This window comes from Procambarus clarkii, chromosome 31 (genome assembly GCF_040958095.1).
Source record: "Procambarus clarkii isolate CNS0578487 chromosome 31, FALCON_Pclarkii_2.0, whole genome shotgun sequence".
NCBI classification, from domain to species: domain Eukaryota; kingdom Metazoa; phylum Arthropoda; class Malacostraca; order Decapoda; family Cambaridae; genus Procambarus; species Procambarus clarkii.
This window is the reverse complement of record NC_091180.1, coordinates 28,350,218-28,366,377: the sequence shown is the minus strand read 5'-3', so window position 1 is coordinate 28,366,377 and position 16,160 is coordinate 28,350,218. Positions and strand designations below refer to the sequence as shown.

The 16,160-nt window shown below is 48.6% G+C and overlaps 1 protein-coding gene across 3 annotated transcripts in view; it reads right to left on the bottom strand.

Annotated features, from left to right (window-relative positions):
* LOC123758808 (uncharacterized) overlaps positions 1 to 13,232 on the bottom strand; it is a gene marked incomplete at its 3' end in the record, with an annotated part of 252,072 nt that extends 238,840 nt beyond the window's left edge. For 2 of the 3 annotated variants that reach the window (XM_069334617.1, XM_069334619.1), the window contains 1 exon segment: positions 13,074 to 13,232. 3 annotated transcript variants of the gene reach the window in all.
* Between the last annotated feature and the right edge of the window lie 2,928 nt (positions 13,233 to 16,160).

The following is a 16,160-nucleotide window of genomic DNA, read 5'->3' as shown; positions in this document are numbered from 1 at the left end:
GTAATGCCAAGACAAACACGCCTTTCTTGAGGACATAACTGGCCACCGGCAACACTCAGGAGAAACAGGGATGTCAGACACAACTTTACCAATCTAAGAGTCGTAAATAACTAGAACAAACTATATGTCCAACTTCTTCAAACCAATTCAATACATAACTTTAAATGTAAATATGATATAGTTACATTTACTGCACCGAACTAATTATGGTCGTAAGGCGGGGCTCAAGAGCAGAGGCTCGACCCTGCAAGCACAACTAGGCGAGAACACACACATACAAAATACGTACACAACAGGTGCTCGGGGAAACAGGTGGAACTCATTGTGTACCTGCGCTTACCTGGTAGCCTATAGTTGTGTGGGCCACAGGTGTGTACTGTGAGGTAAAGGGGGGGGGGGGGCAGAGGGAGGGGGGGGGGAGAGTCGAGGAAGAGGAGGAGGGAAGAGAGCAAGGGGGGGGGGGTGATGGGGGAAGGGGGGGGTGGAGCAGTAAGAGTGGAGGTACGGGTCCGGCAACAACACAGTTCGAGACCAAACTACCAGCCCGTCCTGCTTCTTTATCACCATAGGATTTATGGTAATAATAATGTAATAATAGTAATAATATCACCATTTATGGATTTATTGTAATAATAATGAGTACCAGCTCCTGAGCCCATTATGTACCTGTGTAACTCTCACCACTACCCCCCCCCCTCCCTCCCCAGCACGACAGGTATGGGCTCTATAATAAACTAATCAAATAAGATGGTGAAGGGACGACGACGTTTCGGTCCGTCCTGGACCATTCTCAAATCGAATGGTCCAGGACGGATCGAAACGTCGTCGTCCCTTCACCTTCTAGTGTGTGGTCTGGTCAACATACTTTAGCCACGTTATTGTGACTCATCGCCTGCATAATCAAATAAGATCACCCCCCCCCCCCAATAAGGCAAGACGATTATATATCAACACATTAAGCACAGATTTAGGCATAACGTGATAACAATGTGTTTTACACTGCTAGTTTACAGTGCTAACAACCATAGTTACAGCTCCTTCTGACCTGCTTGCGTTGAGACCTGCTACACTACACAGTGTGTGAATGATCCCGCCTTTGGCTAGATACATGGAAGATGATACAGGGTGATACAATAGGAAGTTTGCATGTGTGCACAGGGCCCAGCTTCACGTTACGCAGTGCTTGGCAGTGAACTATCCGCAAAATATATCAAGTGTACTCAACACCGTCTTGGAGTCGCTCTCCGAGCTCGTATCTGAGGCTCTTAGAGACACGCAAGATTCACCAAGATGTCTGGTGAGGAGAGGACTTGAGGCATCAGACTCAGTGACGTCCAACCTAACATCTTTCACAGGAGGACGTGCGTGGCAAGACCGTGTATAATACAACACGGGAGACACATGGCAGGACCGTGTATAATGCAACACGGGAGACACATGGCAGGACCGTGTATAATACAACACGGGAGACACATGGCAAGACCGTGTATAATACAACACGGGAGACACATGGCAAGACCGTGTATAATGCAACACGGGAGACACATGGCAAGACCGTGTATAATACAACACGGGAGACACATGGCAAGACCGTGTATAATACAACACGGGAGACACATGGCAGGACCGTGTATAATACAACACGGGAGACACATGGCAGGACGGTGTATAATACAACACGGGAGACACATGGCAAGACCGTGTATAATGCAACACGGGAGACACATGGCAAGACCGTGTATAATACAACACGGGAGACACATGGCAGGACGGTGTATAATACAACACGGGAGACACATGGCAAGACCGTGTATAATACAACACGGGAGACACATGGCAAGACCGTGTATAATACAACACGGGAGACACATGGCAAGACCGTGTATAATACAACACGGGAGACACATGGCAGGACGGTGTATAATACAACACGGGAGACACATGGCAGGACGGTGTATAATACAACCTGCACTACAGAGTCCTCCCTCCAGAACAAACACCTGACAACTCACCACAAACTACCAAACACATATTTATCACTAAAAGAAAGCATAAATCTATGCTCGAATTATCTAAAATAAACCAAACGACGGAACTGGTTTTGCCGGCGTTCTAACGACTGACATTAAAACATTGTGATAATGAATGGACGACACAAAATGGTATTCAATAACCTTTAAACAATAAATATGCGTAAACAAGACCCGTATTGCTACAGGTAAACCTGTACCTGTGGCTGAGTTTACTCGTATTGCTACAGGCAAACATGTAGCTGAGTTTACCCGTATTGCTACACGTAAACCTGCACCTGTAGCTGAGTTTACACGTATTGCTACAGGTAAACATGTACCCGTGGCTGAGTTTACCCGTATTGCTACAGGTAAACCTGTACCTGTGGCTGAGTTAACCCGTATTGCTACAGGTAAACCTGTACCTGTGGCTGAGTTTACCTGTATTACTACAGGTAAATTCAAGAGTGCAACTCTACCGTGCAACAAATATGACAAGCCTGTCATGAGAGCTTGGAGGTTATGGATAAAACGTGCTGTGGATAAATGTGTGGATAAACCTCCACACATCCTGTGGATTGAGTGGAATCCCAGGTTGTATACCTTATACCACGTCAACCTGTCATCTTAAAAAGAACGTCGCTTTTGGCCGTATACCCGTATGGCCGAATATGGACGTATTTTGAAAATGAAAAAAAAAATGAATATAAATTTTGGAATTTTTTTTTCAACAACAGTAAGTTAAGGGTCCTCTGATAGGTTAGGTGGGCAGGAAATTCTCATAATGTTTCAAAACGGTATGAAAAACGTTAATGGAAAGAATCCTTTTCTAAGCTTGCCGAGTAAGCCTGACGACTCAAACAGAAAACGGAACAGTACGTCAATTTTGCGAGTCGATTTTATTTCAAATTACGTCCAAATTTGGCCATAGCGCGCATACGCGCCAAAAGTGACGTTATTTTTAAGAGGACGGGTTGGTGGTACAGGGGGGTAAGGTGCTGGGGGTACCATGATCGCTGGTGCCGGTCACATCAGTCCTCGAACTGATTTTCTAAATAAGAATAATATTAGTATTGAATCTAATAATAACGATTAGCAGTTAGGAGTAATGTTACTAGTGTATGATATCGGGGAGAGACTAATGACTAAACAGGGAGAGCCATACTAACAACCCTCTCAGGGTAATAGTTGATTGTGGAAGAAGTTTATTATAAAAGAAGTATAATATATAGTTTATTATTAGAGAAGTGGAGAGCCATTGGTTGGATGATTATGACGTGTGTTTGACGTCACAATGTCTGTATGATGCAAGGGGCAGCTCATAATGACGTCAGTATGACATCATCCAATGTATGATGCAAGAGGCAGCTGATAATGTTAGACTTGGTGTTATTGTATGCGGGCTGACTCCTGTGTGTGTGTGTGTGTACTCACCTATTGGTGCTTGCGGGGGTTGAGCTTTGGCTCTTTGGTCCCGCCTCTCAACTGTCAATCAACTGGTATACAGATTCCTGAGCTTACTAGGCTCTATCATATCTACATTTGAAACTGTAGATATGTAGAAAAGTGTGTGCGTGTGCGTGTGTGTGTGTGTGTGTGTGTGTGTGTGTGTGTGTGTGTGTGTGTGTGTGTGTGTGTGTGTGTGTGTGTGTGAGAATGTGTGCGCATATTAAATGCATGCGTGTATGTATGTAATCCACGCGTGCATGTATGTGTATTGCGTGCCTGCGTATAGAAGTGAGTGATGGTAAGATAAGGCCTGCTACAGCCACAGCCAGACGAGCCCCCATCCTGCAAGCTACCATCCATCACTTACACCATAGTATGGACATGTCCATGGACATAGTATGGACTCTCAATACCTGTTCTACACCAGTCCCCTGATCGGTATCGTATGTTAACACAAGAACTAAATACAGATAAAGCAGCAGAAAATTTGTGTTAAATATACCTAGAGGGAGGGTTGTGGAATATTCTGAGACCAAAGGTGTTGGGCAAGATGCTGGCTTAAAGATTATTACAGAAGGCGGCTGTTTAATGGGTCAAATGAGACCATTGACACACGGCTGTATGGGCACCCAGCCATTTGTCGACACTGGCACCTAAGCCTTGTTAAACATTAGCACTCAGCCCTTAACTGAGCAATGATGACACTGAGCCCCACTCACCTGGTGTGCTCAAAGACTCGCTTCTTGAACACTTATGAGGTAAGTGAGCCACTTATCCCTCACGTCTCTCTTGGTTATTACTCTTTGAGACCATCACAGTCACTCACTAGTCACCACTACCAGTGAGTGTCACCCGAGTGAGTGCCACTGGTCACCACTACCAGTGAGTGTCACCCGAGTGAGTGCCACTGGTCACCACTACCAGGTGTGACACGAGTAGTGCACAACCAAGGTCCATCAGGTGGTCCACCTGGCCCTCCAAGCACAGGTCACAACGCTCCACTTGACGAGCGTACTGCCAATCTGAACCCCCAGACCGCACGACAACACTTCACCAATCCAACCCCAGCGTCCCTTAACCCCCCAACAACCCTTCCTGAGGGTCGTTCATGCCGTGCAATCCATTCTGGGCCGTCCAGTTACGGGATCTTGGTGCGACTTGGGCGACACATGTAGTGAAGAATGGCCTTATTAGCACTGTCTTTCCGTCTGCGAGGACGGGTTGCAGGAGCCAGGGAGGTGTGAGGAAGTGGTTGCTTGTTGCCCTGTGTTGCTGGCGCTTGTGTTGTTCTTCACCGCTCAAGAAGGGAGCGTGAATACGGTGGAGGTGAGAGAGTGAGTGAGTGGGAGAGTGAGAGAGAGGGCAGGTACACGAGGGCAGATCAATACTGACAGGTGAGTGTGTGTATGTTTGCTCTCCACCACAGCCACCACCACACTGAGCGCCTAACACACATACTCCACCACCCACAACACCTGTCGCCCCACCTCTTGGGGGGGGGGGCGGTCTCATCCACCTGCCCCACCTCTTGGGGGGGGGTGCCTCATCCACCTGCCCCACCTCTTGGGGGAGGGGGGGGGAGGCTGCCTCATCCACCTGCCCCACCTCTTGGGGGAGGGGGGGAGGCTTCCTCATCCATCTGCCCCACCTCTTGGGGGAGGGGGGGAGGCTGCCTCATCCACCTGCCCCAACCTCTTGGGGGAGGGGGAGGGAGGCTGCCTCATCCACCTGCCCCACCTCTTGGGGGGGGGAGGCTGCCTCATCCACCTGCCCCACCTCTTGGGGGAGGGGGGGAGGCTGCCTCATCCATCTGCCCAACCTCTTGGGGGAGGGGGGGAGGCTGCCTCATCCGCCTGCCCCACCTATGAAGGAAGGTTACCTAGCCCCCACCAGACACCTGTCGACTTACCCACATCACCTGCCCCACCTCTTGTGGGTTACCTGCTCTACTAGACGCACCTGCATATTAGGCCCACCTCATGCACCAGGTGGGGCGGGGAAATCACCAGGCATCCCTTCCCATCCGTCCACTATCCACGTATGAACAACGCGGATAGTGAGCGGAAGCGCTTCATGTACACGATGAGCGAAGATTTGGACGAATACATAGAACTCCCGACTTGTACAACTGACTTGTGCGTGAAGGCAAGAGTTGACGTGTATGTCTGTGTCAGCAGATCCCCCCCCACCACACACCACTCGTGTATACATACCCCAGGACACTGTATACATATCCCACGACCTGTATACATACCCCCAGGACACTGTATATATATCCCACGTCCTGTATACATACCCCAGGACACTATACATACCCCAGGACACAGTATACATACCCCAGGACACTGTATACATACCCTAGGACGCCGTATACATACCCCAGGACACTGCATACATACCCCAGGACACTGTATACATACTCCAGGACACTGTATACATACCCAAGGACACAGTATACATACCCCAGGACACTGTACACATACCCCAAGACACAGTATACATACCCCAGGACATTATACATACCCTAGGACACTGTATACATACCCCAGGACACAGTATACATACCCCAGGACACTGTATACATACCCCAGGACACATACCCCAAGACACAGTACACATACCCCAGGACGCTGTATACATTCCCCAGGACACTGTATACATACCCCAGGACACTGTATACATACCCTAGGGCACTGTATACATACCCTAGGACACTGCATATATACCCCAGGACACTGCATACATACCCCAGGACACTGCATACATACCCCAGGACACTGCATACATACCCCAGGACACTGCATACATACCCCAGGACACAGTATACATACCCCAGGACACAATATACATACCCCAGGACACTGTATACATACCCTAGGACACAGTATACATACCCCAGGACACAGTATACATACCCCAGGACACTGTATACATACCCCAGAACATTATACATACCCTAGGACACTGTATACATACCCCAGGACACTGCATACATACCCAGGACACAGTATACATACCCCAGGACACTGTATACATACCCCAGGACACTATACATACCCCAGGACACAGTATACATCCCCAGGACGCTGTATACATACCCAGGACAGTATACATACCCAAGACACAGTATACATACCCCAGGACACAGTATACATACCCCAGGACGCTGTATACATACCCAGGACACAGTATACATACCCCAAGATACAGTATACATACCCCAGGACACCGTATACATACCCCAGGACACAGTATACATACCCCAGGATGCTGTATACATACCCAGGACACAGTATACATACCCAAAGACACAGTATACATACCCCAGGAGACAGTATACATACCCAGGACACAGTATGCATACCCCAGGACACTGTATACATTCCCCAGGACACTGTATACATACCCCAGGACACTGTATACATACCCCAGGACACAGCATACATACCCCAGGACACTGTATACATACCCCAATACACAGTATACATACCCCAGGACACAGTACACATACCCCAAGACACAGTATACATACCCCAAGACACAGTATACATACCCAGGACACAGTATACATACCCCAGGACACAGTATACATACCCGAAGACAGTATACATACCCCAGGACGCTGTATACATACCCCAGGAGACAGTATACATACCCCAGGACACAGTATACATACCCCAAGACACAGTATACATACCCCAGGACACAGTATACATACCCCAGGACACAGTATACATACCCCAAGACAGTATACATACCCCAGGACGCTGTATACATACCCCAGGAGACAGTATACATACCCCAGGACACAGTATACATACCTCAGGACACAGTATACATACCCCAGGACGCTGTATACATACCCAGGAGACAGTATACATACCCCAGGACGGGAGGAGCCCAAGGGAGGCATAAGGGAGTGTGTTGTGAGGGCGGCCACGAGGCTTCAGCCACATCAATCATACACTATTTCAAACAACATTTATATTATGCCCGACAACACAGTTCTCCTTCACAAACTTCTAAACTTTGAACAAAACCTTTGGCTTAAATAACCATAATCACGCCATATATTCTCGCATATTATACATGGTGTGTGTGTGTGTGTGTGTGTGTGTGTGTGTGTGTGTGTGTGTGTGTGTGTGTGTGTGTGTGTGTGTGTGTGTGTGTGTGTGTGTGTTTAAATAACGAAGAAATTACCAAGTGATGAATAATGTGAAAATATTTAACCAGGAACGAAAAATGAAACAAGAAATGACTCGAGCGCTTTCGTGCTAATCAACACAATATCAAGTCATTTCTTGCTTAATTTTTTCAAAAAGACTTGAAAAGACTGAGGTTGTGCCGACCAAGCCAGGAACACCCACAATGGGAGAGAGTGCCGGAGAGACAGACAGTTGAGACAGGAGAGAGTACAGGACGAGACCAACAGACGCCAACAGGTAGGTGTCCCCTCATGCTCAGGAGATAAGAGTGCGTCTATTTACACCCCGTACACAACTGGCCCCAGATTCACGAAGCAGTAACGCAAGCACTCACGAACCTGTACATCTTGTCTCAATCTTTGGCGGCTTTGGTTACAATTATTAAACAGTTAATGAGCTCCGAAGCACCTGGAGGCTGTTTATAACAATAACAACAGTTGATTTGGAGGTTTTCATGCTTGTAAACTGTTAAATAAATGTAACCAAAGCCGTCAAAGATTGAGGAAAGATGTACACGTTCGTGAGTACTTGCGTAACTGCTTCGTGAATGTGACGCAGGCACTGACGTAACCAAAACAGGTACGCGTGTATATATGTAGATATCCCAGGATAACCCGCCCACCGGTAATGTTCCCCGTTTTCTTTCACCAGCTGCGGTATTGATTAAGAACTTAAACATTCAGGGGGCACTTGCCTCATTGATTTCCTTATTAATACAGAAGAGATATATTTATAGATTTGTCATTTACTGCGTTAATTGTCACCAGTGCATTAATATTATGGGAGTAAACTTGTATAGATTAAAGGTATATTTATTAATTATATAATATCCTCTCACCTGCTACTGCGGGCTGAGCTTCGGCTCTTTGGGACCGCCTCTCAACCGACCAGCAACTGCTACACACGTTGGACTCTTTCATATCTAAATATATAACTATATAGAGTCTGCCTCCATCACATCACTTCCTAGTACATTCATTTGTTAACTACCTTGACACTTAAGAAATTCGTCTCAGTTGGGTACTAAGTTTCCACCTGTGTCCCCTTGTGCGTGTGTCACCCGTTCTTAATAGTTTGTCTTTATCTACCTTGTCTATTCCTTTTAGAATTGTGTAGGTGGTAACCTTGGAATATATACACACTAGAGTAACCTTGGAATATATACACACTAGAGCAACCTTGGAACATATACACACTAGAGCAACCCTGGAACATATAGACACTAGAGCACCCCTGGAACATATACACACTAGAGCAACCTTGGAACACATACACACTAAAGCAACCCTGGAACATATACACACTAGAGCAACCCTGGAACATATACACACTAAAGCAACCCTGGAACATATAGACACTAGAGCACCCCTGGAACATATAGACACTAGAGCACCCTTGGAACATATACACACTAGAGCAACCCTGGAACATATACACACTAAAGCAACCTTGGAATATATACACACTAGAGCAACCTTGGAATATATACACACTAGAGCAACCTTGGAATATATACACACTAGAGCATCCGTGGGACATATACAAACTAGAGCAACCTTGGAACACATACACACTAGAGCAACCCTGGAACATATACACACTAGAGCAACCTTGGAACATATACACACTAGAGTAACTAATGTGTATACACACTACCACAGAAGACAGGTACCACACAAGACAGGTACCACACAAGACAGGTACCACTCAACACAGGTACCACACAAGACAGGTACCACTCAACACAGGTACCACACAACACAGGTACCACTCAACACAGGTACCACACAACACAGGTACCACTCAACACAGGTACCACACAACACAGGTACCACTCAACACAGGTACCACACAACACAGGTACCACTCAACACAGGTACCACACAACACAGGTACCACTCAACACAGGTACCACACAACACAGGTACCACTCAACACAGATGGGAACTGAGTACCCAGATGAGCCATAGAGATATTAGATAGAACTCTTTCAGTGTCAGAGTAGTTAACTGGTGGAATGCATTAGGCAGTGATGTGGTGGAGGCTGACTCCATACACAGTTTCAAATGTAAATATGATAGAGCCCAACAGGCTCAGGAACTTGTACACCAGTTGATTGATAGTTGAGAGGCGGGACCAAAGAGCCGAAGCTCAACCGCCACAAGCACAACTAGGTGAGTACAGACGCCATATACCACTGCTCAAATAATACACCTCCCCTCTGTGACACAACCTTCCCTATGCTTAAATATAAATTATATAATATATATAAATATGTATATGTTATGTATATACATACACATAGTTATTAGATGATTAGTATGATAATTGTGATGAATGCTTGTGTATGTGAAAGAATGATTGCAATTTCCACTTTTCAAATCAAAACATTATACAACACTTCTCATACAACACTTTATACAACACTTCTCATACAACACTTTATACAACACTTCTCATACAACACTTTATACAACACTTCTCATACAACACCTTATACAACACTTCTCATACAACACTTTATACAACACTTCTCATACAACACTTCTCATACAACACTTTATACAACACTTCTCATACAACACTTCTCATACAACACTTTATACAACACTTCTCATACAACACTTCTCATACAACACTTTATACAACACTTCTCATACAACACCTTATACAACACTTTATACAACACTTTATACAACACTTCCACTTTATATCAAAACTTCTGATATAACATCGTGGTCTCCCTACACCTGGAACTAATTCCTTCCCTCCCTCCCTCACCAGTCTACCCTCCCTCCCTCACCAGTCAACCCTCCCTCCCTCACCAGTCAACCCTCCCTCCCTCAGCAGTCTACCCTCCCTCCCTCCCTCCATCACCAGTCTACCCTCCCTCCCTCCCTCCCTCACCAGTCGACCCTCCCTCCCTCCCTCACCAGTCTACCCTCCCTCCCTCCCTCCCTCCCTCATCAGTCTACCCTCCCTCCCTCCATCACCAGTCTACCCTCCCTCCCTCCCTCACCAATGTACCCTCCCTCCCTCACCAGTCTACCCTCCCTCACCAGTCTACCCTCCCTCCATCACCAGTCTACCCTTTCTCCCTCACCAGTCTACCCTCCCTCCCTCCCTCAGCAGTCTACCCTCCCTCCATCACCAGTCTACCCTCCCTCCCTCCCTCACCAGTCTACCCTCCCTCCCTCCATCACCAGTCTACCCTCCCTCCCTCCCTCCATCACCAGTCTACCCTCCCTCCCTCCCTCCATCACCAGTCTACCCTCCCTCCCTCCCTCCATCACCAGTCTACCCTCCCTCCCTCCCTCCCTCACCAGTCTACCCTCCCTCCCTCACCAGTCTACCCTCCCTCCCTCCCTCACCAGTCTACCCTCCCTCCCTCCCTCCCTCACCAGTCTACCCTCCCTCCCTCACCAGTCTACCCTCCCTCCCTCCCTCCATCACCAGTCTACCCTCCCTCCCTCACCAGTCTACCCTCCCTCCCTCCCTCACCAATGTACCCTCCCTCCCTCACCAGTCTACCCTCCCTCCATCACCAGTCTACCCTCCCTCCCTCCCTCCATCACCAGTCTACCCTCCCTCCCTCACCAGTCTACCCTCCCTCCCTCCCTCACCAGTCTACCCTCCATCCCTCCCTCCCTCACCAGTCTACCCTCCATCCCTCCCTCCCTCACCAGTCTACCCTCCCTCCCTCACCAGTCTACCTTCCCTCCCTCCCTCACCAGTCTACCCTCCCTCCCTCCCTCACCAGTCTACCCTCCCTCCCTCCCTCACCAGTCTACCCTCCCTCCCTCCCTCCCTCACCAGTCTACCCTCCCTCCCTCCCTCACCAGTCTACCCTCCCTCCCTCCCTCCCTCACCAGTCTACCTTCCCTCCCTCCCTCATCAATGTACCCTCCCTCCCTCACCAGTCTACCTTCCCTCCCTCCCTCATCAATGTACCCTCCCTCCCTCACTAGTCTACCCTCCCTCCCTCCCTCACCAGTCTACCCTCCCTCCCTCCCTCACCAGTCTACCCTCCCTCCCTCCCTCACCAGTCTACCCTCCCTCCCTCCCTCACCAGTCTACCCTCCCTCCCTCCCTCCCTCACCAGTCTACCCTCCATCCCTCCCTCCCTCACCAGTCTACCCTCCCTCCCTCCCTCACCAGTCTACCCTCCCTCCCTCCCTCACCAGTCTACCCTCCCTCCCTCCCTCACCAGTCTACCCTCCCTCCCTCCCTCACCAGTCTACCCTCCCTCCCTCCCTCCCTCACCAGTCTACCCTCCCTCCCTCCCTCACCAGTCTACCCTCCCTCCCTCCCTCCCTCACCAGTCTACCCTCCCTCCCTCCCTCCCTCACCAGTCTACCTTCCCTCCCTCCCTCATCAATGTACCCTCCCTCCCTCACTAGTCTACCCTCCCTCCCTCACTAGTCTACCCTCCCTCCCGGTAGATTGACGAGAAAGTAAGTCAGTTGTCTGGAAATATTTATACCTTACTAAGGTGTGTGTTGGTTCAGTTATGTCCTTCCTCCACACCTGCTTCCCACCTCAGTAGCACTACACACCTGCCACACTCTACCCTTGTTTCATTCTGCATCTGTCGTACTCCCAACACATGTGGCACTGTCCTACACCTGCCGCATTCCACACCTATGGCACTGTCCCTCCTACTTCTCAACACCCGTGGCACTGCTCACACCCCAATATTTGTGGCCCCTACCCCACTCCCCAACACCTGTGGCACTTCACACCTGTGGCACTCCAACACCTGTAGCATGTCTTACTTGTCAAAACCTACCCCCACACAACACCTGTGACACTCATCAACATCTGTGGTACTCTCCCAGTCGCCAGTACTTAAGGCACTGTCCCCACGCCCCAACAATTGTGGCACTCCGCAGCACCAGCTGCACTCCTCAAACACCTGTGGCACTGTCAAAACATCTGCCACACTCCCCCAACACCTGTGGCACTACCAAACACTTGCAGCACTCTCCAACACCTGTAGAAGCCCCCTCCCCCCATGACAAGTGTTCGAGCATATGGCGAGCCTAGGTCAGTATGGCACCTGAGGCTGGCTTCCTTAAGGACAGCCTCCTGGCACTTTCCATCAGCCTGGCACCATGCCTACTTGTACACCTGGCACCTGGCTACAAGCACGTCTGCCAGCAGTCATGACTGAGGTGTACAAGCCGGGGTTGTAAAGTTATGCCACACACACACACACACACACAACCCTATCAAAGTGTACCAGATGTTGGGCCCGTTTCTTCAAGTTCCAGGAGTTCTCCCGCGGCTGGGGCCACACCTGGGCCAGCTGGAGGGACCTAGGGCCGTGGCCAGGACATGCATGAATGTGAGGAAGAAGAAGAGGGAGGGAGAGAGTGAAGGAGACAGAGTGTGTGATGGAGTTAGTTACCTCTCCTTAGTCGCCCTCCGGTCAGGTGCTCACCACGACTGGCAAGATGGTGGCCCAGCCAGCCCACTGTCCCGGATGATGACGTCACAACATGGCCGACACCCGCGCCTGGTTGCCGATTGATTCGCCTCTCTCGCCCTTGATACAATATTACCAACGACACCATTCATGTCCGTCCCGTTGGGGTAGGGAGTTCTTAATGTGGCCACGACAGATACATTATGCCGCATTTCTAATATAATTATGTTAGCGCGGTATTAAAGGCTAAGTATCAAGCTCAAAATCATCCATCCAGATCCGAGTGTCCGCCACTTCAGCCAGGACAGCGCCGGCTGACAATTTGTGTATTGACAAAGGATTTTATCTCGAAAAGCTTCCCCGAAGAGGCCCCACGGGGTCAGAGACAGCGACGAGGGCGACGACAGAGCGTCCTGGAGGACAGTAGCAGAAGATATAAGAAGAAAGGAGAAGGCGGTACAAAAATGAGAAGCAGTAAATGATGTGATGGCGTCCGGGCGGAGAGGTGTGTGTGGGCGCCGTGAGTGTAGGCCCAGAGCAGTCCGCGCATGGCTCCCGCCGCGTAACGATTTTCTCCTCGCATATCTCTACTTTTCATTATTCGATATTTCCGCCAAAAGCCCCATTGATGCATTAGCGCCCGCCACACAACCCCGCAATCAATATCGCACCCAGACCAAAATAAATAAATAAAAAAAGGATAACTTGAAGCGAAAATGGCCTTCGCCGTTCTCGTCTTCACGAACGTTCATGTTGCTCTGTTCGTTCTCAGTTCCTCAAGGTATTTTTCGCTTCACGCGCGACCTGCTATTCCTGCCAACATCTCTCTCCCACAGTGAAACGTGACCGGAAACGATATTGATCAATTATGGGTGCAGCCTGTCTGCGGTAGTTAGCTTACCTGGTTAGGTCACGATGGTTGCACAGCCCGTGGAGGGCGGCCAGGTGTTCACGAGGGCTCCTTAATTACCACCAACCTACACAAACACTTTATGTATGTATCCATCTGGCTGTGCTGACCTTCATCTTCAGGCGAGGACACAGCTTCAGCTCTCGGCCCCAGCTTCACAGCCTTCAGTGGCCTTGTGTACAGACTTTAGAATGCTTTATGTTCTTTCATACTAATATTGGAACCTATTTTCATGCCTTTCACTTACTAGTCTCGCAAATTATTCCTCTCTAATTCGTGTACCGTGTTCTTATGTTGGTGTCACCGTGTTCTTATGTTGGTGTCACCGTGTTCTTATGTTGGTGTCACCGTGTTCTTATGTTGGTGTCACCGTGTTCTTATGTTGGTGTCACCGTGTTCTTATGTTGGTGTCACCGTGTTCTTATGTTGGTGTCACCTTGTTCGCACCCCTACGTTTGTGTCCCCCTGCTTACTCTGATCATTTTCATGAATACTTCGTATATCATAACCATATCTCCTCTTGTCTCTCCTTCTAGTGATGCAAGGTGTGACTCCTTCAGTGTTACCAAGTAACTCTGTGGCTTTCTTTCTTCGACACCTGTGCGTCTTAGCTCCTCCGGCCTCCACTAACAGGTCATTCGTGGCGTGGTGCTCAGTGTAGTGTAGGTGGAGACTCTTGGGCAGAGTCCTACACCCTCACGAATATTGCTTACCTTTCTGTATACCGGTGATCTTTGTGTACTGGTGTAGGTGTGCTTACAGGCTCCACCATCTGCTTCCTGGCAGTCATTCTCCTCCTTGTTCTTATCGACAACCATAAGTATTAAAACTATGCATCGAATTGGCTCCGACAACTTCCTCGTTTAGTCCTTTTCACTTATTTACGACAGACTGAAAAAGTTCTTTCTGACATCTCTGCGACTCATTTGTATCTTCAGGTTCTAATTATGTTCTCTCATTCTATAGAAATGTTCCTTATTTTGAACATTGCTTCTATATCTATTTTGTACGTCGTTAACATGTCTGCCCTATTCCTTCCTCCAGTTTAGGGAGGGCCTGTTCCCTCAGTTTTTCTTCACAGCTCAGTCCCCTTGGCTCGACAACGAACTTCCTTGCACATTTTTTGGACCTTTTTAAATTTTGTTTTGTGTTTCTTTAGGTAGGGGTTCCATGCCGGGTCGGCATACTCAATAATTGGTCTCACAAAGGATGTGTGCAGCGTACGAAAGGGATCTTTGTCCAAGTTGCTGAAGGATAACGGGACGTTTGCCAGCATGGCATATGCTGCCCTCCTTATCCTGCTGCTGTCTGCCTCTGGTGTTAGGCCTCCGGTTATGTCCACTCCTCAGTTGTTCTCATTTCTCAGGAGTTGGAAGTTGTCTTCATCTTGAACTGTATTTGAGGTCTTCTTACCCAAGCTTCTATCCTCATAACCTTGCATTTGTCAGGGTTACAGTCTTGTAGCCATTTGTTAGACCATCTCTGGAGATTGTCTGGTTCATCTTGTAGTGTGTTTACTATTTGTGCCTGCAGAGTCGAGCTATTAGCTCTTGGACCCCGTGTTTTTAACCAATCTATTTTCCCATATTATGTCTATTACATATATTTCTTTCTAACACACACACACACACACACAGACACACACACACACACACACACACACACACACATCCCCAGGAAGCAGCCCGTAGCATATGTCTAACTCTCAGGTACCTATTTACTTCTAGGTGAACAGTGGAATCAGGGTGAAACTTTGCCCATTTGTTTTTGCCTCTGCCAAGAATCGAACCCGGGCCCTTTTGGACTACGATCCCCGAGCGCTATCCACTCAGTCACTCAATCCACACCTACCTATCTACTGCGAACAATTTTGCATTCAATTACTCTTGAATTCTACATGTGGCTGATAAAGCTATGTGCTGGTGTGTACTAGTAGAGGTCCCGGAGCACTAATCACCTCGTTACAGCACCACCAACAAGGGGATAGTTACACACTCTTGCACAAACTTCACTAATTACCCTCAGACTCCTTTTCAAACTTGCTAAATTACACTCTCTGACCTTACGTTAAATTGGGGGAGGTAGGAGAGGGGGGGAGGTAGGAGAGGGGGGAGGAAGGGGAAGGCTGGGGAATGAGGGAGGGAGGGAGAGGGAGAGAG